The following is a 22,566-nucleotide window of genomic DNA, read 5'->3' as shown; positions in this document are numbered from 1 at the left end:
AAACTCTTTTATATAAGTTTTTGAAATTCTTAAAATTATGTTGTTTTTAAATCAAGCTTTGCATATTTAAATCAAGGCTTGCTTAAAATAGAATAGATAGGGAAATATAGATTAATTAAACCCAAATAAAACCACAAATTCTAATTTCAATCCTTATTTCTACTTTCTTTCATCCTCTCATATTTTTTCACCAGCATTTCTAGCCAGAGCCAAGTGAAGATGTCCAGCAGTCAAAAGAGCTCTATTTCCTCTGTCTTTGAGTTCAACCTTTATTTTTCAAATCATTAGATTATATTGGGCTGGGCGCGGTGGCTCACGCCTGTATTCCTAGTACTCTGGGAGGCTGAGGTGGGCTGATGGTTTGAGCTCAGGAGTTCGAGACCAGCCTGAGCAAAAGCGAGACCCCCCGTCTCTACAAAAAATAAATAAATAAATAAAAAGAAAATACTAATCATTAGATTATAAAGACTAAGAAGCAGAAAGATTATGAGAAGGATAAACAAACATGAGACCTCAGGAGGAAATGGTTCCACTGTGTTCTGGGCCTTCTACTACCCTTACCCAGATCTTCTCCTTGTCTTTAACTCTCCACAATCTGGGGCACATGAAGAGCACACAGGAACCAAAGAGGAGACTTCTGTTGCCACCATCATTTCTTCTCTAGACCCCCTCAGCCTAGACCCAGGGGAACCACCTGGCCAACCTGTGCCTCCAGCCCAGGCTCCCCATCCTCACCCCAACCTCCTCCTCTGCTCTTGTCTGCCACCTTGGTGACCTAAGGGGCTCTGGGGCAGGGAGACCTTCTGCACTCTGTAAAACCCTATGAACTGATGCTCAGACAAAGCAGAGGTACGCACTCCCAGAATGCCCAGGATTCACCTTGAAATCTTCCTTCTGGCCTGCCCTTAGGCAGCATTGCAACATAATAGCAATTGGTCCAAAGGCTGACAAAGAAAACAGAATGGTAGGGAAAGCACTCGTTAACCAACAAAATAGATCATGGTCCCTAAATAGCCAAGAATCGGCAAGTCAGTACATAAGCCTGGTTCTAAAACTTGTTTGTAGGGCCTTCAGACATGCCTGCTGCCCACAGAGAAGTGGGAGGGTATCTGTTGGGATCCTCGCCAACCTGACCAGGGGCCCCCCATCTTAGTGCCAGAGAGCCCCTCTAATCACAAAGCGTTTTCCTAAGGCCTGTATAGCCGTGCCTACTGAATGTCCTATTCCCAAGAATCAATGAAGCCTACTGCTCCAAATTAGCACATTTTGAAACGACCAAATAAAATGAACGAGGTGATGATACAGAGAAAAGAAAACATTTAAGGATAATGAGCACAGAGCACAGAGCTTCATTCTATACGGGGGGGATAAAGGTCAGTAAATTTAGCACACACATAAGAGTCCTCGAAAATCATCTCCTAATTAATCCTCAAGCAGCCAAAACATACCAGTTTAACCTTTTCATTCTGAGTTTCTCACAATATTTACGAACCACTGCCTCTCAACACGAACGGAAAATGAACCCATTCTGGAAGCTTTGGAACTAACTGGGCACTTAGACGTGTTCCTGCAGGACAGGACGAGAGGGTGCCTGGCACTGCCCTTCCTTGTGCTGGGACAATGTAGAGTTAGACTATACAGTCAGAAACCAAAATCTGATCATTTCAGGCTGTTGTCTGCATTTTCAGTGCCAGAGTAACCCACCCTTGGAAACAAAGGGTTTTTTGGTTTTGTTTGGTTTGACTTTGAAATAGCAGTAATGTGATTGTTCTCTTCCAAAACAATGGAGCTGACCTCAATGAGAAAAAAGGTCTGTCCTGGGTCCTCCCCAAGAGAATGTGATTGGTGATTTATTAGAAAACCTTGTTCAAAGGCAATTAAATCCATAAGGTAATGGGGATGCTGAAAATAAAGAATATTCAAGAAGGCGCTAGGACAGAAATTCCAAAAGAATATTTCCAAATACGTAGTGTCTCAGGATCAGTACATTGATAACCAGCATAGGGATTTGATTTGGAAGCACCGCAGGGAAGTGTAACACATGCATCACCTGCTGGATACGGATATTTTGAACCCCTGCGATGCTGAACTAGCTCCTCTGTGAACAAAATGAACAGAAAATGAAGTAGCAGCCTGAGCTTTTCCATCACCTTCTCCATAAGTCCAGGTCCACTTCAGCCAGCACACAGCCCTCTACCACAGGGGCACTCACTTTCATCACTGTCGCATGAAAAGTCAGAGAACAGTGGAAAATCAGAGCGGGGGTTGGGAGCATGGGCGAGAGGTGGGGTGTTAAGACAGCAGATTACAGTTATTCTGGTGACTGCCTGAACAGATACAATAGATAACATTCAGTAAATGTTTTCTGTGTGCCAGACACACTCTTAAGTACTTTATACTTATTAAGTCATTTAGCTTCCATAACAATCCTACAAGGTAGGTACTATTGCTATACCAGTATTACAGATGAGGAAACTGAGGCACAGAGTGATTAAAGGACTTGCCTAAGGTGACACAGCTAGGAATAGAGGAGCCACTAGATTATGAATTCCTCAAAGGCAGAGTTGATATTTTATCCAACAACACCTAATCCAGTTGTTCTCACCTGTGTAGCTTTTCAAGGGTTTGTTGAGAAGAATTCATCTGAATTGGATAGTGTGAGGAAGGTAGAAGAGATTGCCTAAGGCTGCAGAGGGAAAGCAGGACTCATGCACAGTGCTCTCTGGGAGCAAGAAGTGCGGTTTCCTGATCCTGGTCAATATTGAGTGTTTGCATACTCGTTAGACAGCCCTCTGTTGAGATGTACAGCACATGGGGCGCAGGTAAGCCTCCGCCTCACTTTGATACTGCCCTTGGTTAAACAATGGGTGCTGATTACAAATGTTAAGCCCTGCGTCCTACAGCTATGGATTTATTTAAATTTAATTTAACAAATATTTATTCAGCATTTGGCAAAATGCTATTATTCCTGCCCAGCCAGAGTTTTAAATTAAAAGGAGGAATAATGGACAGGCAGTGGACAGTATTGCTCCCACAACAATTTGCTGTGACAGGGTCTAATTCTCCAAACTATGACTGCAGCCTTGTGGACCATTAGTAGAGAAGCTCAGCCTGCTGCAGTAACCTAAGAAGCCACTGAATTCTCACTCTTGGGAAACCTAATGTGGAAGGAGGTAGAGTGGCAAGGTTATCAGCTGTCCTTGGAGAACAAATCAGAGCATCAAAACTGGAATTGCAGAACCAGGATATGGTTTGCAGAATTTTCAGTCTCCTGTGGTCAGATCCTCAAAAATCAGGGCCCCAAGAGAAAGAAATAAGTAGGCTAGGCATCGCTGGTTATGACCGTACTCTACAACACAATAGGGGCAGGTGTAGGAAAAAAACCCACCAATTTGCCTTCAGTACAGGGTCAGGCCACACATAGGATAGATGAGATTCTATGGGACCCGGCAGAATGTAGGCATACAATATAGATCAGAAGCACACAGGACTTCCCAAGACTGTGTGACGTGAAAACCTTAATTTGTTTGGAAGGCAAAGGATGTATGGTCGCAGTTCCAGTCCCTAACACCACTGTGCAGAAACCAATGATACTGGCCCAGCCCTCTGTGAACCACTAAGGACTTCTGCTGATAAAGGAAACCCAATGCCTGCATGTAGGGGTGGCTATGTGGCACCAAGTCAGTGAAAGAAAGATGACACCCTCTCCAAATACCTAAGGTAATGAGGCAGAGCCAAGAAGCAACATCCCAAAAAGGGCCTCAGATTTTAAAAAGTCCTGCCCAGTCCCTGGAATAAAGAAATGTATATGAGATATGGATGCCACAAATAAATCTCAGGTTCTATGGTACAATGGGTAATAGATTCTTGGTCTTTGTCCATGATTCCTGGCACGTAGCTCCTAAAACCTTTGGAATTTACAAAGTGCTAAGAGTGTCTTTGGTATGCTAATGAGATGACTGGTGGCTGGGGCTTTGGGATGAGGGCTGGTCACCAGAAAGACCAAGGCATGATCAGAGGGTTGGGAGTTTCAGCTCACCGCCTAACCTCCAGGGAGGGGAGAGGAGATGGAGATTGAGTTAATCACCAATGGCCAATGATTTGATCAGTCATGGTCATATAATGAAACCTCCAAAAAAACCCCTAAAACTAAGGGATTCAGAGAGCTTCTAGGTTGGCAAACACATGAAGGTGCTGGGAGGGTGGCATGCCTGGAGCAGGCACGAAGATCTGAGTACCCCACCCCCATACCTTGCCCCATGCTTCTCTTCCATTTGGCAGTTCCTCAGTTGTATCCTTTATAATAAACCAGTAATAGTATAAAGTGCTTTCCTGACTTCTGTGAGCCATTCTAGCAAATTATCAAACCTGAGGAGGGAGTCACAGGAACTCTCCCAATTTATGGCCAGTTGGTGAGAAATACAGGAAGCCCTGGACTGGCACCTGGTATTTAAATGAGGGGCAGTCTTGTGGGACTGAGTCCTTAAACTTATGGAGTCTGTTCTAAGTCCAGGTAGTTGGTTCAGAATTGAATTAAATTATAAGACACCTAGTTGGTGTCAGCAGAGAATTAGAGAATTGCTTGGTATAGAAAACCCCACACATTTGGTGTCAGAAGTGTTGTGAGTAAGAATATCTCATATTCCGTTTTCTTATGTATGCCTTAGAAAATCTGCATAGTAAATCAGCAAGGGTAGAGATATTTTTCTCATGGGAGAATGTAAAAGATGGTGAAAATGTTCTCTTAGCAATCGCTCTAAGAACTCCCGTTCTGGGAGAGAGGCGCTTATGTTGCAAACTCCCTAATAAGATTGCTTGAGGGGAAGCTGCTGGGCTCCCCTGCCCCTGTCCCTCTCCCCCTTCTGGAAACCGAGGCAGTATGTGTGTTGCTTGAGAGAGGGAGAAGGATGAGAGAGGAAGAAGAAAGAGTAGCAACAGTAGCAAGATGGACCGCAGGAGGTAAATTTGCTGAAGTCACAAAAAGCCTTGTGCAGGTGGATTCACTGTCCACACAGTGGGCTTCATGTCTACACTGACATGTGTGCGGACCTGGAGCAGTAGACGCACTCAAATGCAAGAGCCAGAGATAGAAGGACAGAGCTGGAAAGGGATGTTGGGGAAGTGCATTTTCAGAAACTCATAGAAATCGAGGGAGAGGGAAAAGGGAAGGTGGCTAAGTCAAGGATACAGGAAGGTCCCACAGCCAGAGGGGCCACAGGTGTCCCTGGTGACCCAGCTCCAGTGCTTCTCTCAAGAATGCCACCTTTGCTCATGGACTGTCCTCCCTCAGCCCTCATTCTTCCCTGTCTTCACGTTCCATCCTCCCACTGTCCTGCCCAATCAACGATACTTTGCAGACTTCTCATTCCCAAACATCCCCACCTTTTATGTGAGCCATTCATAGGCCCATCCAAACTTCCGACTCTTGTTTAGAGAACTTCTTCACAGGCATTCAAATGGTGCATGAATAAAATCGCTTTTTCCTATTCTGGCCAACTGACAAGATCACACACCACAAAATAGCCCAATCTGCAATTTACAAACCCACACTCATGGGGATGTTTGGGTTTTACAGTTAGTATACATACTGAGCAGAGTAATTTAAAATAAAGAATTGGATGAATACATATTATAATTTGTCATTGTTAAAGAATGAAGGTGATTGAATAAGTAGACAAGATAAACGCATGCGAGATAATATCGACAGTATGTTGACTAATCAAACACCCAATCATCTTACCTGCCACAAGTGAGAATTTGGTTAAACATTTTGATGATGTACAGAATGGCTTTTGGAGGGATTTATTCCCAGGTAATTGGCAGGCACTGCAGCTCATTAAATTAGCTCTCATCTGACATGCCGAATGATACTCACAGTTGATCCGTTAGATCATCAGCAAGCAATTGTTTATCTCTTCCATGAGCCAGGATGACAAATAAGCAATTTTAGCCAAAAGGGTTAAGGCCAGTGCCAATCATTATTCACACGGCAATTTAACTGATTCTCTGGCAATCAATACCATGCGTTCAAAATGCAATACAGCAGTTTCTTCCACATTGTGGGACCCTTTATGTGAATATTCTGCCAGGATATAAACAAACAAAATACTAAATAAAGACAGGTCTCAAATGTAGTATTTATCAACTGATTTTAAGGGAGTGAGGAAATCAGTAAACCTACAGGCATTCGCATCAGGCAGTTGCATAACACAGCAAGTACATTAAGAGAGCTCCTGCCCAGATTATTGGGCTCAACCAGGAAGGAATCAAGAAAGGTGGCAGAAGAGAAATGGCAGGGCTGGTTTAATGCCTACACCAAGCTTATCAGCCTCATCAGGAAATCTGAGATAATGATGGAGAAAGCAGCTCTAAATGCCTGCATTTTACACTTCACTCCCATGCACTTGGAATCAAAATATTCACATGGGATTAGACAAGGGAAGGATTTGGCCCCACCGCAATGTCTTATTCAACTTGCCTATTGACATGGCTAGCTGCCCCTTGTCCAATAATAGACTCTATTTCCTTTTTTGACTGACCTTTTCTCATCTTGCCCAAGGTTCCTGACATTATGACAAAAGGCTAAGCTGTTGGAGCAGAATTTCCCCTCATTGTACAAATGACCAAAATACAAATAGTAACAGAGAAAGCCACTATAGATAAGCGGTTTAAATCTTAGAGCCTTAGCTCAGAAACTCAGTCATCAATACGCCACTTAGCAGGATAAGTGAAATAAAAGCATGGAGACTGCTCAGTCTCAAGCCTTGATTTCTCTCTCACTGGAACACGCAGATTCTTATCTAGTTTGTAAATTATTTGGGTTTCTTACATCCTCATCTTACTTTGATTATGGGAATTGTAGTCTCTTGGATATTTCACTGCTCATTTTCTGTGGGGAATTAAAGAGGCAGAAATCCAAGCCAATAACAACCTCCTCACATGTTGTCTGTGCTGTTAAAATATTCAGAGGAAAAGAGAATTGAAGTTATTGCCTAACATGAGACTCTGGGTCATTTCATTATTCCTGTTCCTTGTGCTTTCCTTGGCCTTCTAACCAAGATCACCAAAATTTGGCCATAAATCTCCTTGGTTAAGGGCCCTTCTTATGATATGTTTCAGTAATCAGTGTGCTAATCAAAAGCCCTATGGAAAAATGAGTAATTTAGATCTTTAGAGCAATATATGTAATTAATGTGGCCATAATATCTACAATCTGTATTCATAATTAAAATAATAAATACTATGCACAAAGCTCTCCCTCTGGAATCTTGTCAGATACACAGCAATGAAGGCCCAAACGAACTACATTGGTAGTAACACGGCTACCCAAAAAAGTGTGGTGACTGGTCAGATTCTGATTGGGGGAGGAGTTAAAGAGGGTGAGAGAGAGGGAAAAATCAAAAATTATTCCCAAGTTTCTGACCTAGATAACTGAGTAGATGCAGCATCATGATGGTTTGAGACAGGTGAGGGAGAGAAGTCTAGAGCCTATTGAGGCCAGAGGGACTCTTAGGTGGAGATGCCAGAGGGACTCTTAGGTGGACAGGTCTGGTAATCTTTGGGCCTAGATTTCAGGAGCAAGATGGGAGCTAGAGATGCAGACTTGGAGGCTGACAGCACCTAAGCTGGTGCCGGAGCCATCAGGAGTGAATGAGAGCTTTCAGAGCTGTGTGAAGAGGGAGCACGGCAAAGGACAGAACACTGGACGCATCTCACGGAAGGAGCCAGCAGGGAAAAGCAGTCATCTAAGGAGGCTGAGATGGGGCGGGAGAGAGTAGTGTTGGGGAAACCTCCCAGGTCATCCAGAGTGGGTTCATAACCTTCCAAAAAGAAATGTTCAGGCCCCTCGCCATTGATAAATATGTATTTATATGCAATTTAATCAGGGTCCTGGCCACAGGTTGGGAGTGGATACTCAGAGCTCGGACCAGGAGACATCCTTTGTCCAAGGACTCTGTGCACGGAAATGGTTTGGGAAAGTGATAAGAAGCTATTTGGGAACATTGCTGATGAAAAATCCAGGAGAACATCCAATGAATAGCCAGTCTATAGATGTTAGGCAGAAAGAGAGAATCAGGTAGAAAGTAAAAGAGGCAGAATACGGGGATCTAGACAGGAAAAGGGGATAAAAGACAAAATCTAGAATATAGCCCCAACCCGATGAGTAGACAGCTTCTGGACCTTTCCTTTCAGTAAGTTACCTAGAGTTTAGGTCATGAGGAGGAAGAGCCCACATAAAGCAAAGATGCAGCCTAGATACCAGATGCCTCACTTTCATACATTATCTCCTAGCTTTACAACAACCTTAAAAGGTAAAAACTCTTACCATTCCCATCACAGAGATGATAAAATTGAGGCTCAGGGAGGCGAAATATTAGTACAGTAAGTGGCAGAGCCAAGAGTCATATTCACATCATCAGTTTACCTTCAATACCGATGTTCTTACCAAGCTGCCTATGGCTTCCTTAGAGTTCATTACACCCCCTCAGCCTGAAGAGTTCTAGATATCCTGACACAATCAAGTGTGCACACCTGCAAAGCTGAGGACCACACCCAGACACACTCTCTATGGGGCAGTCACATGCTCTTCAGGACATCTCTTTGCCATCAAGCAAACCCCAGTAGCCTTCCTACCTAAGTCACCATGTTTTGCTGATTACCATGAAGTACATAAATTCTGAAGACAACATATAAATGACATCAGAGCCAGGAGTTTAATCTCATTTAAACCATTAACTTTAATTTGATCCATAACATAGGCTGCATCCCTAATCCCAAATTCTTACCTGTATATGTGGTCAAGAAAGTATAAATCAATTAATATTATCCATCCCAAACACTAGAAAATAAGGCAAAAGAAATACCAAATTAGCAATGAGTAGATATAATCATCTTTCTGTATAGTTCTAATACCTTAGGGTGAAAAAATAATCAAAGCTCCTTGAAAAATATACCAGAGAAAAGCAAAAACAAAAATTTTGTCTTTCCTTGATATTTACTAACAACTATTTTTAGTGAAGTTAATGGTTCTTAAATGGAACAAAAAGCAGGTCTGTTAAAGTTATTCTAATTTAAAAAGTTATGAAGTTTAAAAATAATTCTGTAATCTTAAACCACCAGTCAATGTTATATGTCATTACAATACACTAGAGCATTGTTATTGACAGCCAGGAGGGAATCATTTGAGGTTTTCAAGAAGTGTAATGTAGAGATCAAAACTGATGCCTTAAGAATTTGAATTCTACAGTAGCATAAAGTATAAGTGAAAATGGAGAAAGAAATGGAGGTCAGGATATCCATTAAGAATTGAAGTGTGGAGACTTCTAGTCAAGGGGGTGGAGCAGTTCACAAAAAATCCCACAACTGCACCTCACACCCATTCTTACTACGACCCTGAAAGATCACAACAGGAGATAAAATAAGAAAGGAAAATATTTAAAAGACGCAGTTACACGCAAAATTAGGACAAATATCTCAGTGGATGAGAACAGAATTAAATTTACGAGGGGGAATGAAGACTGAACATTTCCCACAAGTGCAAGGGGACCAGGGTGTGGCTGGGGCTGCCCATCCTAGGACTGGAGACTGGAGGCTCTGGACCGATGTGCAATGATCCCTCAGGGCAAGAACTCTTAAGTTGCTCCCATAATGTAAGACCAGGCTGTGGCCTGGAGTCTCCAGGAGACAGCTACAAAATCACTAAACATGAAAGGTTGAGCTCAGGAAGAGAACAAACATAAACGAAATCAAATTTCCACTCAAATAAGTTTGCAAATGAAAATTTCAAAGCACATAAGGAAAAATTCACCCCATGAAAGCACAAAAGAAGTTCAAAGCACAAAAGAATTCACTTTTATTTTGGAAATGGAAACAATAGAGCATTCTAAAAAGAACACTTGTGAGATCCTCAGATATGTTTTATTTTAAAATAACAGTAGGTTATAAAATAAAAATAGGCATCTATGAATAAAGTACAGGGGTATTTAGAAAAGATTTAGAAACCCTGGAAATGAATATAATTGTTGCAATTTTATAAAAACCCTAAACAGATGGGTAAATTTTAACAAGTTGTAGTCAAAAAGAAAATTGGCGCATTTGAAGAAAAAACTATCGCAGTAATTGAGGTAGAGGTTACAAATGTCTGAAGTAAGATAATGGCAGTAGAAATGTAAAAACCACAAAGCATTCTAGAAACATAGAAATAACTAGGCTATGTCACTGTTAGGCAGTATTCATTAAGATTTAAATCTATCTAAATCTTGCCAAAGGTTTACTGTGACGATGACCATTTGAAATTCTGTTCATGGAGCTTTGTTATTGCCATCAGAATGCAAAAGAGGAATGAAAAGATGAGAATTAGACCCTCAGTCTGTCCATCACCAGCCAACAAAAACAAAGTGAACTTACAATGAAAATTCTTCACCACGTATGTCTATAGCAATAAGAAATCTTTATTTAAGGATCAAGTAAATTCATTAGAACTCTCTTGATTATCCAATTGTTTTCTAAGTCTACAAATAATTTTAATATAAAACATTTATTATATATTTATACATTTATTATACATTATATATTTATTAGATATTTACATATTACTATATTATTCACCCTTATTCAGTGTTTTAGAATATCCTCCATTGTATCAATAAAGTGATTACAAAATAATGAGGGTTGAGACTATAAGAATTATTTTTAAAAAAACAGAATTCCAGTTTAGTTGAAAGGTTAAAATTTTAAGTAAGGATGTTATAGAAAAATTAATTCAAAGTATTTATATTAAAACAACATTTAGAAAGAAATGAAATACCCCTTAGCATAATATCCTGAAAAAAACAAAACAACATTTAGGAATAAGTTTGAGTTACTGCAGAAAGATCATGTGACTCATGATCTTAAAAAGAAACATTTTTTCCAGGTCTACCACTAAAGATGTCCCAAGAGAAACAGGAGCACTTTTGCCCACTACCAACTGTCAAGCTTATGCACACCCAGGGCACCCAGACTTTAAGCTCCAATATTGCTCTTACTACAAAAAGCTTTAGCTACTTATAAGATAGATGATCCATGCTTCGAAACAGGGAAAAACCGGAACAGGCTTGGAACATCCTGTCATTGCCAGTCAGTAATTAGAGACTTTCTCTCAAGAATATCAGATGTCACACTGAAAAGATGAAGGAAACATCCTTGAAAGGCCCCCTGGCTGGGTCACGCCTGAGGGCCATCCACTGGGGGTACAGTCTGGGATGAGGGATGAGGGAGAAAGGAAGAGGCTAAACCTTAGGGGGTTCTCAGAGGACTTTCCAGGTGATGGCACCTGTCAGCCCTCAGAAGAACGCATCAAAGCACCCCTTAGCATCTGCGCAAGAGAACATAATTTGGACGGTTGATCCATCACCAAGAAGGAGCAAAAATGAACAGAAAAGTGTTAGACATAGGATGTGCATGGATGGGAACAGCAAGTACAATTGAAAAAGACACTTTGAGCACTGGAGTTACAAGGAAATTATTCTCTTGTTCCTTCTTGCCCCTACACCAGAGAAGAACAGGAAAGAGAAAGAGATGTGTGACAGAGCAAACTGCAACACACACACACACAACACACACACACACACAATCACTCCAAAGTGCTCGAGTCCCAAGGCTGGTTTATATGGAGGGAAGAGGAATATTTCAGATCAAGTAGGATATTAGAGTTTTAAATGTAAAGGACTAAGTTTTAATAACAAAAATGAGAGCACTTAAATAATTAAAAGTGACTGAGAAGATTGAGAATCAGAGGGAGCTATTATCAAGGCAGCTCCCTGTGCAGGTAATAGAAAGATAGAGCCCATGACAGCGACGACTGTAGTACAGAGCTGTGGGACAGCAGTTTATATCTTAATGAGTTGAAATTCTTCAATCACACTGCTTAAATAAGATATGTAATTTGAAAACTAAGAAAGTTAGTAGAGACATTCCCCTCTACACACACACACACACACACACACACACACACACACACACACACACACAACCTTTAAGCAACATATACAATACAACCTTTTTAAATACAATCATTTTTTGGCAAAGTTTTTTCCTTTAATAAGGCTAATTGTGTCCTAAACTACTTGAGGTAGGTTATTTATTGTGGCAATTGCAACTTATTTTAATAACACACACATAGGACCTTCGTCTTTATTAAAGATAATAAGCAGAGAGTAAAGTGTATACATATATGTTTAGCTTATAGAATCTACCCATAAAATCACCAGCCATTTTCTTATATATCATCCTCCCACTCCCAACTCCAAAATTGTTATGTCCAATAAATTATCTTAGGATGTTGTCTTGGACATGTCCAATTCTACCCAATGTTGTGCTGGAGCATTTTTCTTTTATGAACAACATGCTGAACAGTTTGATAACCCTCCTTCATAATGCTCCTTAACAACAGAAGAATATGGATCACAGCACCCTAGCTCTATTTCAAAATAACATAATATATAATCACATGATATTACAAATAATAATACGGTTTTTCACTTGTTCCTTCCATCCAAGGCATTTTGAGCTTCAATAAATCATAATTGATGTAAATTAATGTCATATAATTAATCCAGATTTGCTGTAGAAATTAAATGCATAATTAGAACTTCTCTACTAAATGCAGATTCACTTTGTAAGCTCTTTTGAAATGTGTTTTGAAATGCATATTGGCAGCAGGGTAAGCTTTTGAATCTTAGAAATATGAATGCATCCTCTAATTATAAGACATTACTGTAGATTTTATATATTCAATATATAATTAATAAATGCACTTAAAATACTCTTTTAGGAAAAGTTTAATGCCTTGAGGGAAAAGGGGATAAGTGATTAGGCTGTGAGTTGGTAAGAAAACCTGACGAAGAATGAAGCCTCCTGATTCATGTGCCTCCCTCTACTCTAGCAGAGTTGCTAGCAATAGAATGCTTGAAGAGTCCGGTTCTAAGTCCCCCATGTACAACAGGTAAACCTGAACAAGCCACATATCTACCCCAAACTTCAATTTCCTCATCAGTCAAGTAGCCTACTTCATAGTACTCCTGTAAGGATCAATGGAGTTGAATTTATTAATTCATCATCTGAATTCAGGTCAGAATTATAAGAAATTATCATAATAATTACTATATATTATACACTCCTTCTAATTTTTTAGCTAGCAGTCTCTCAAGGATAGAAAGTTCAGTTCGGGTAATGATAGCTACCATTTATTAAACACCACGCACAAGTATTGTGCTAAATGTTTCACATATGCCATCTCATTTGTTCTTTAGTATTATCCTCATTTTACAGTTGAGGAATCCAAAATTCAGAAAAGGGGTAACTTATCCACAGTCACATAGCTGGTAATCGATGGAGCTGGGATTGAATTGGTATCTATGTGGCTCCAGAGCTGATTAATGGTCCCCAACCTTTTTGGCACTAGGGAGTGGTTTCACGGAAGGCAATTTTTCCACAGGCAGTGCGGAGCTCTGTAGCCAGGTCCCTAACAGGCCACAGACTGATACCGGTCCAGCCCCAGCCCAGGGTTGGGGACCACAGCTCTAAATCACCTGGGTAGACTCCCTCCACATCAACATTGGTAAAGTTGTATCAGCCCTATTCATCACATGCAAACTCCATATTCCTTATTAAGAGTAAAATAACCCATGGATTCTAAACTTAGGAAGAATACAATCTATTCAGAACAAGGTCAAGCCCCTTGCTATGCTACACCCCCTAGCAATGATCATTTGCTGGAAAGAATTACTATCCCACCAGCTAGACTCTAAGCTTGAAGAGGGTGGGATCTCACTGTCTAGTTCACCACAGAATCCTCCTGCAAGAATGCAATGCTTATTTGGTAAGCATTTCATGTTATTGCTGAATTCCTAAGAACCATGTACTATTAAAGAATAACTCTTGTCAGGCTAGTCTTTTGCATCACTAATAGAGAAAGTAAAATTTGGAAGATGCGACATAACAGCATTTACTGCGTCACCTGCTGGCCCAGGAGCCTTAGAATGGAGGTATTCCTGCAAATCCTTAGTCCCAGCTGCCTGCATTTTACAAGTGAAGACACCAGGGGCAAGAAATCAATGAAGGGCTTTTACCTCTGGGAGGTGAAGACATGAGAAAAAGAAGGAGGAATTGGAGAAACCATTTTTCTTTCTCGTCCTAAGTGACCAGCGCAGCAAAAGACCCTGTGCCACAGGGCACACTGGGGAAAAATGTTCATTGTAGAACCCAGATGCCAAAGTGAAGAAGAAATAGAGCGCTTCCGGCAGCTGCATCTGGCCTTTTGGCAGGCTCTCCACGCTGTGGTACTGTTTCTCCCTGCATCTGCTCCTTAATCATTTTACTAGTTACCTGTGAACTATGTTTCACTCACTTTGACCACACACTGCTTGAACTTGGATAAAGGTGCCACTGTTATGTCTATTTTCAAGTTGTTGTAAATCTTTCCAAAGAAATCAATATCAAAAAACTTTCAGCTATAAGGATGGGGAAAAAAAAAGAAATGCTCTGTTCTGGACCACCAGCAGCTAAGCACCCTGATCACGTACACATATAACGATTTTGAAAATCGAGAGAAAACTGCCTTATCCTAAAGTAAGCACTCTCTTCCTATAAATTAGTTTAGGGTTCAAAGGGTTAATCCAGTGACTGTACAGTTAGGTAGACCCTTAGGAAATTTAATCTACAAGAAGGATTTGCTAAAACTCTCACCTTTAGCAGGGCTTTTTTACACATCAGAAAAGTGAGATATATTTCATGGCTTTCCCTCTACACGTTTTTATGCTACACCTTTCAGCAAAAGCTTTTACAATGATATTAAACATTAACTCTGTATGGGTTAATCCCAAGACACAGCAGCAGCCTTAAGGTTAATAGTCCTTTTAATTAAAGGATAAGTCAGTTATTGAACACAGAAGCTAATCACAAAAGGATTACCACTGAAAATGAACATAGTCTGTGCAATTAGTCTGATAATTAAGACTTAAGTACTGGACAGAGATCAAAGCGCTTGTAATATGCAATAAAGTTCCCAGAGTTGTAAGGATATTCAAAATGTTAGCTTGTGCTTTATTGCACCTTCCATTTATCGCGTACCCATGATAGCAGCAAACACATTTCCCCGATGGATGTCAGCATGGATAACTGCAACAGCTGTTACTACATAAGCCTGGTGTTTCTCACAATATGATTACTCTGTCAACGACGGCCGTAAAAGGTGGCATCTGCATTCATCAAACAGAGTTATCAATAAATGTAAAACCATACAACAATTAGAGATCTCAAAGGAAGAACAAATCCAACTAGAAAAAAAAAATGTCAACCATACTCTTTAATTACTAAAATTGTTAATCAATAAAATGCCTTCATAACTTTTAATTAAAATTTTATTTGAACTGGATGTTTAGAGAATCTGATTCTTTGTTTTCATTACATTTAACAGTTGCATTACAAAAATGCTGGTGGCATCTGTGAGCAGCCATCCCCTGGGGAACACTTTATATCTGTAATTGCATATTGTTACCTACAGAGGGTGTTAAGAATCCTTGTTAAAAATAAAGGAAATAGTTAGGAGACATCTCACAGTAGCCATTATTATGGAGCAAATTACTAGGTAGAGCAATCAGAAGCTGTCAAGAAAGGTTAGCAAAAAGGAGTGTGAGGAAATCAACCATTCAGCAATTCATCATGGGCCAAAACTAGCTCTAGAATAAAACCAAGGAAAAAAAGGTATTGGTTTTATGAAGTCAAGACATTGCCTTTGTTTATAGCAATGAATAAAGATTATAAGAGGTTACTGATAAGGGATAAAAAGATGAAATGATAAAGGATAAATCAATTGCTTTAATCACACTGGTGCTCAGACAAGATATAATGAGAACAACTAGTTAAAATTCCAGAGATCTATGCTATATACATTATCTTTATCTTTAATTTGTGTCCATAAAGGTCTGTTTAATTTATGTATCACCAGCCCCAGAAGCTGACTGGTGAATTTCCATATCTTCGTCTCAGTCTCTTCGAGCTAAATACATGTGCACTGTTACATTCTTAAATGGTTTCTTTTTGATTTGTAGAAAAAGAAAATTGATCTTGAATTTCTTTCTCAACTGAGTTTCCACTAGTATTTCATGTGACTCTGAATTCCAGCCTACGTGAATAAACCAGATTGACTATTGCTTAAGTAATTGCTGAAATAATTAGCAAGCTCTCCCCTCACGCTGTTGAGTGCTCCTAGATATAGAATTCAGTACTCAGAGGTTTGCTCTTGGGGATTTCCTTTTCTTAATCTTGTTCATCTCAGCTTGGTTTCCTGGATTCCCATATGAGTAAGAACAACTGTGAACTATAGCCAACCAATCTATCCAGTGTCCTAGCAAAGGCTGTTGACGGCGTGCAAGACACGTAACCCCAAAATATAGCACCTTGGCATTTGGGAAAATAGCAAAAGCAGGAAGGTCACTCTCACCTCCTCTGAAGCAGTCTATTAAAGAAATCTCTAGACTCTTCTGAAATAGGTCATAAGACCCTCATGCCAGAAATAACCTCCCTATACCCGGAAGAGAGGAATGTCCCTACCTATGAAGACCCTGGGACACAGAGAAGAATCTGAACAGACAGGCTTTGCTAAGTTCCCTCCAGTTTATTACCATTAGGTCATACCCCCTTCATCTAATCATACTTCTGCACAACTGTCCACATCTTCATCAAACTTAGCACAAAAATATATAGATTTCCCTGTTTCTTTGGGTCTTCATTTCTGAAGGCTCTCATATTACATGAAACTTACATTAAATAAATTTACATGCTTTTCTTCTGTTAACCTGTCTTTTGACATAGAGGCCTCAGCCATGAACCTTTTGATGAGTAAGGAATAGATATTACTTTTTCTCCCTACACCACCATCTTTCTTATTCATAGCTCATAGCAGATAATGTACCTTCCATGTTTTCCTTCTCTCAAGAAAAGCTAAAGTGCTATCATCAAAACCATGCTTGGAAAACCAGCCGAGGAAGGCTATATTTCACCAACAGGTCTGCAGTTCAACTTTGCTCCAAGACATTGGGAAACAATGATTTACCTTGCTCATGAAATCAGGGTCAAGTCTTGGAGAAAGGAGAAGAAAATGATAGTACCTCATACTTAAATAATGTTTACCAGATGCCGGGCACTATTCTAAGTGCCTTACAGATATTAACTCATTTAATCTTCACAAAAACCCTAGGAAGCAAATTATTATTGTGCCAAGAGGTTAGATAACTTGCCCACATCACACAGCTGGTGGAGCCAGAACTATGAACCCTGCTGTCTGGCTTCAGAGTCTATGCCCCTAACCTCTATTCTATGCTGCTTTTAAGAAAATAGCACTTATCGGGCATACTATTCTGTCAGGCATGTGCTAAGTGTTTTATTTCTGTTTGCATAACTCTGCAAGGTAGGTTTTACAGAGGGGGAAATTGAGACTCTATGAGGTCAAATGAACCTGCCCAATGTTCCACAGTAAGTTGTAGTACCTAGAGTCAAATCTAGCTCTATCAGACCATAAAAAAACCATATTGCTTTCCACATTGTCAGGGTAAGAAATGATCATTGGCTTTTAATTCCACTAATGTTCAATGATAAATGAAAAAAGAGGAAAAAAAGATGAAAAACACAAGAGAGGAAGAGATCACATGTATGTGCTACATTATTTCTCTCTCAGCAGGTTAAAATTGCTAGGCTAAATTGGCTCCAAGACCAGGAGAAGACCAGGCAAAGTTTGAAAGTTTTTCCAAAGGGTAAGAGTGGTGTCTATGGCCATACCACCCTGTACATACCTGGCCTTGTCTGATCTCAGAAGCTAAGCAGGGTCAGGCCTGTTTAGACTCAGATGGGAGACCAAAGAGTAAGAGTGGTTATTAAATGGGGTTCAAATATTAAAGGGTAGATTTAAGAAGTGAGAGGACATTCTAAGAATGAGAACTTTCATGTGTAGGGAAATCTGAGATCTAGGAGGGCAGAGGCAGGTAAATGATGTAAAATTTACATGGAGATGCTCCCCAAAACAAGAAGGATTGGTTATAACTCTGACAGAGGGTTGTGTTTTTACCATTCTTCAGGACGAATATTAGGGTTGTGATGTTCGCGGTGAAACATACTTCTCTCTACTATAATATGTTGGAACTCCAAGGAGGAAATGAGTGTGCAAACAAGTGATTAAGCAGTCAAGGATAGGGGACAATGTTGCGGGGGTGCACGGGAGCTGCCGCTAAAGTGGGAAAATCGGGGTCTGATTCATCTTTGTAAAACCACAATACCGTGCATAATATCCATCAGCTCTAGCAAATGTGCCCAGACTGAATGACGGACCCGTTCCCACTCTACTTAGCTACTGTACTAGGAGACAGTAACCCAACCTTTCCAAAAACAACAGGCTCGCTAGCTATTGTCAACCTACCGATGAGTACACTTTCCCATATTTTTTACCTTTAGCATTTGGTTTTTCCCTGTTTTTCAGTCCTGTTATTCTTAGAAGTTATTAGCTTTTTCCTTTCAGAGGGTCGACAGTTCAGGATGGGCAGCAACTCCATAGTTCATCAAAATGTAAGCTTCAAATATTATAGTAGGACCCTAGTTTTCTTCCCCATTCCTTTCTACGGCCTAGCGCGTCACAGACCACAGTCAAAAACATCAATGGAGATGGTGCACATTTGTGAAAAATGCTTAGTATTTTGTCCATACCCATAAACAGAGCAGGGGCATGCCCAGGACAAGTAATTTTAACCACTTAATCTCATGCATTGAATATAAATGTAGTCATATTTGAACATCAAAGAGATGTTTCAAACCTTAAATGACACATAAAAAGCATTGTGGACTCCCGAGTGTTATTCAAGTTCTACATTTTGAGATGATTGAAAATGAACATGATTGAAATATGAAAGTCGTATTTTTTAAAACTTTCATTTTGCAAAGGTTAATTGACAAGCAGTTTGAGCAGAGGGAATGAGCTACAAGTAAGTTTCCAATTACCAGAACTGGGACACATACTTGGGAGAATGTATGAAATATATAAATCCTGAAATGCTAACAGAACTTCCATTTACCAGGTTGAGGAGTGAGCAGCACAGATTTGAAGGCATTATGACTCACTTCACAAAGTTATAACTATCTATATAAAGTATATATTTTGAGTTTAATTTCAGGAAAAATTCTTTAAAAATTTTTTACAGAGACTACTAATGACTAATAAAATGAGACTGCTTTTTCTATTAATAATATAGAAAAACTGCACATGAGTACAGTTGCACAGTTGTGTGAATCTCCATATATTCATATATAGACACATCTGTAAATTCACTGCCAAACAGATTAGCAAAATGCAAGTAGTACGGCAATCTGGGAGAGAGTCTATCTTGTTGCAATTTTTAAATTTCTCAATCCATCAGCTAAATGCAGATTCAGGGCACAGACTCATATTTCCTTGTCAAATAAATCATGTCTTACATCAAAGACCACACAGATTTCTACTTAACAAAACAGGAGAATGTCTGAATAGACCATAAACGTGAAATATGCAAGAGAGAAAAATGAGACAGCCAATAAAATAAAAGATTTGTTAGTCAGCTAAAAATTATCTACAAAATGGTACTACTGACAATCAGAACTGGTGATTAAAGAAATATTCTTTTAAACTGATGCTAATTTTTTTTCCTTGAGAAATGAGCTCTGGTGATAATGCAAAATGGTAACAAATTGCTATGCATAAAAAGTTTCAATTAGACAACAAAGACGGAGATGGTACATATATCTTTTTTGCTTGACTATTGAAACATCATGTACACATAATATAGTAGTAGAAGAGAATGAGAAATGTGTCACGTCTTTAAGAAATAAACCAGGTACCGAATTATTATATAGTTGTAAATCCATGGGTCAATATATTTGTTATATCAACTTGACATTTTCCCCTTTGCAGGTAATTTGTAGCAATTAATTCTCATTTATAGATATGTTTTCTACTCTGGTTTTTTTCCTGAAGATGGTATTGAAAGGTACAGCTGCCCCTGTCTAGCAGCCACTATTAAAGATGTTATTTGGTTTAATGATTTTGGCAAATTAAATTGTCAGTTGTTAGATTAGTGCTATCTTAAAATGTAACAGAATATAACAAATTATAAGATAAAGAAAAATACTTACAATTTTTCTTTAAAACAGCTTCACTATAATATTGAACTTTCAGCTAAGTATGACTTCTAAAGGGTTTTGGATCATTCAGCTAACCTTTTAAAAGAGGTAATTCAGGCAAAGTGTTTGGCACAGTATCTAGCACAAAGGTAAGCACTCAGAAGTAGGAGCTCTATATAATCAGGAAGAACCCAATAAATACAACAGAGAAATGAGAGCCCTTTGTTTTCCAGGGCTTCATCATATATGTATTAGTTTGCTAGGGCTACCCCAACAAAATGCCACAGACTAGGTGGCTTAAACAACAGAAATTTATTTCCTCACCGTTCTGGAGGCTAGAAATCCAAGATCAAGGTGCTGGCAGAGTTGGTTTCCCCTGGGGCCTCTCTCCTTGGCTTGCAGATGGCCACCTTCTTGCTGTGGTGGTGCTCTCACTAGTCATTCTCTGTGTGCACTGATGTCTAGGACACCGGCCATACTGGATTAGGGCCTACCCTGATAGCCTTGTTTTAACTTAATCACCTCTTTAAAGACTCTATCTCCAAATACAGTCACATTCTGAGGTAGTGGGGTTACAGCTTCAACACATGAATTTATAGAAGACGCACAATTCAGCCCACAACTGTATAAGATCACGTAGACACTCCCAACATTTGAGGAGGACATTGGAATCCAAAGTGCACAGAAAGGTGGGAGTTATGGCAAGCAAGTCCGGACAAGCGCTGATGTGGGTGGAGGCCCAGCACCTCTCTCGTGCTTTCTTTCTGCCCTGGTCCTGCTAGCTTTCTCTTCTGCACCAGCATCTTTGCATCTTTGCATTTTTTCTGCACCAGCATCAAAGCATTTTTGCCCTGAGTCAAGTGTGGATTTGCTTAAATTAATACTAGGTGAAAGTGAGTAAAGGCTTAGCAATCTGGACAGATAGTCAGTGTCCCCACAGAGAACCTAGTTACCCAAAAAGAATCTCTGCTTAATTGACTGGGCAGGGGTGGGAGGTGGGGAGGGACGTTTCCCAGCCATAGCTTGAACTGCCCACTCAGGACTTCCCACGGGTAACAGCTTTCATCCTCAGCACACCCTTCCTTACTTCTGTCAGAGGCTCTGTGTTCCTGTGGATTGAAGGAAAACCAAATCATGGAGTGGAGATGGGGTGGTTATTCCAAATGAGGATGGGGCACAATGGGGTCGGGGGGGTTAGGAAGAGGAAGCGGGGAGGGGGATCTGCAGTGCTCTTATTTAAAGGGACCTGAAGAGACTTGGAAAACTCGTCTCAGCATAAACAAAGTGTTATTTTATTCTTGTTTCATCCTGTATTACAACTGTAGTTTATGAAACTGTATTAATGTGCTCATCAGGAAAGACTCGTCTTTCCTTAACAGAATATTAGAGTTGAGAAAGACCGTCATCACGTGAAATCATCTCGGTAGAACGTGTAACTAGCTATAGTATAAACTTTAAGGAAAGGGAGGAAGCAAACGTCTCTTCCCTGTTTCCCTTCTCCCCACGTTGCAGGGAGGAGGGGTGTGAATCTGAGAGTGTCTGTGTCATTTAAGCCCTGGCGCAATGCCTAGCACAGTGCTCTGCACTGTGTTCAATAAATAGATGTTGTCAACTGACAACACCATTGTAGAGTAACGATTGTTGCTTCAGCAGCCAAATTCACCGTATCTGCATAGTTCCATTGTTCTTTGGGGCTCTCCCCTGCTTAAAATGATGGATTGCCAAGCAATAAAAATGCTTTCACCTTTATCTCCACCTAGCTCACCCCCTTTAGTTCTTCTTTTATTGCCAGGCTCGGTGTCAGGTGACCCATCCACCCAGCTCTCATTGGCTCCCTGGGACCCAGCTGCTCAGAGCCATTCTGGTTTTAACGTATTAGAAGGTCTTTCATTGTAATCATCGAGGTTTGTCAATTAGAGGAGATGTGGATTGTGTTTTAATTGTTCAGAAATAACAGCATCCTGACTGTCATTAGCCAAGAAAGTCTCCCCTGAGCAAAGGTGACCCAGCTGGGGAAAATTAAGAGGCAAATTCAGTAATAAAATCAGGAAGCTAAGAGTAGTGGAACAGCCCAGCAGAGGGATCATCATCTTCTTTGCCTAACCCTGAGATAAATCTCTAAAAGTGGAGACTTAAGATAGAAAGGGGTTATTTATTCTTTAAAAATACATAGAAAATTAGTGGTTTTGGTAAATAACATTTTTATCAAAAAGGAGACAAGTGGTTGCTCTTATCCCTATACGAACAATCTACTATTGTGGAGTCTTCTGTGACACACAGTCCCTCCATCTACAAACCAGAACCCAAAACACATGCAGCCACCCAGAGAAAAAGATACTCAAATAATAACAAGTTAATGTTTTTCATCTCTGTACAATCACAAAG

This window comes from Propithecus coquereli, unplaced genomic scaffold, assembly GCF_000956105.1.
Source record: "Propithecus coquereli isolate 6110/MARCELLA unplaced genomic scaffold, Pcoq_1.0 Scaffold34, whole genome shotgun sequence".
Classification (NCBI taxonomy): Eukaryota; Metazoa; Chordata; class Mammalia; order Primates; family Indriidae; genus Propithecus; species Propithecus coquereli.
The sequence above is the reverse complement of the archived record's forward strand: the minus strand, read 5'-3'. Positions refer to the sequence as shown.